This window comes from Mandrillus leucophaeus, unplaced genomic scaffold, assembly GCF_000951045.1.
Source record: "Mandrillus leucophaeus isolate KB7577 unplaced genomic scaffold, Mleu.le_1.0 Scaffold33, whole genome shotgun sequence".
NCBI lineage: Eukaryota > Metazoa > Chordata > Mammalia > Primates > Cercopithecidae > Mandrillus > Mandrillus leucophaeus.
The window spans coordinates 5,449,741-5,450,350 of NW_012103476.1; positions in this window are offsets into that span (position 1 = coordinate 5,449,741).

Below are 610 nucleotides of genomic sequence, written 5' to 3' on the forward strand. Positions count from 1 at the left end.
TTCCACAATGGTTGAACTAGTTTACAGTCCCACCAACAGTGTAAAAGTGTTCCTGTTTCTCCATACCCTCTCCAGCACCTGTTTCCTGACTTTTTAATGATCGTCATTCTAGCTGGTGTGCGATGGTATCTCATTGCGGTTTTGATTTGCATTTTTCTGATGGCCAGTGATGGTGAGCATTTTTTCATGTGTCTGTTGGCTGCATATCTCAATTTCTATGGTTTAAATGTGGCCCCCAAAATTCATATGTTGGGAACTTACTACTCATTGCAGCAGTGTTGAGAGGTGGGGCCTAACAGGTGATTGGGTCATGAAGGCACAGCCCTCACGAAGGCGTTAATGCAGTTATTGTGGCTCAGTTTTCACAAGAGCGGGTAGTTTTAAAAGTAGGCCAGGGCAGGGTGCGGTGCCTCATGCCTGCAATCCCAGCACTTTGGAAGGCCGAGACGGGAGGATCACGAGATCAGGAGATCGAGGCCATCCTGGCTAACGCGGTGAAACCCTGTCTCTACTACAAAAAAAAAAAAAAATATGAAAAATGGGCTGGTTATGGTGGCTGGCCCCTGTAGTCCCTGCTACTCGGGAGACTGAGGCAGGAGAATGGCGTGAA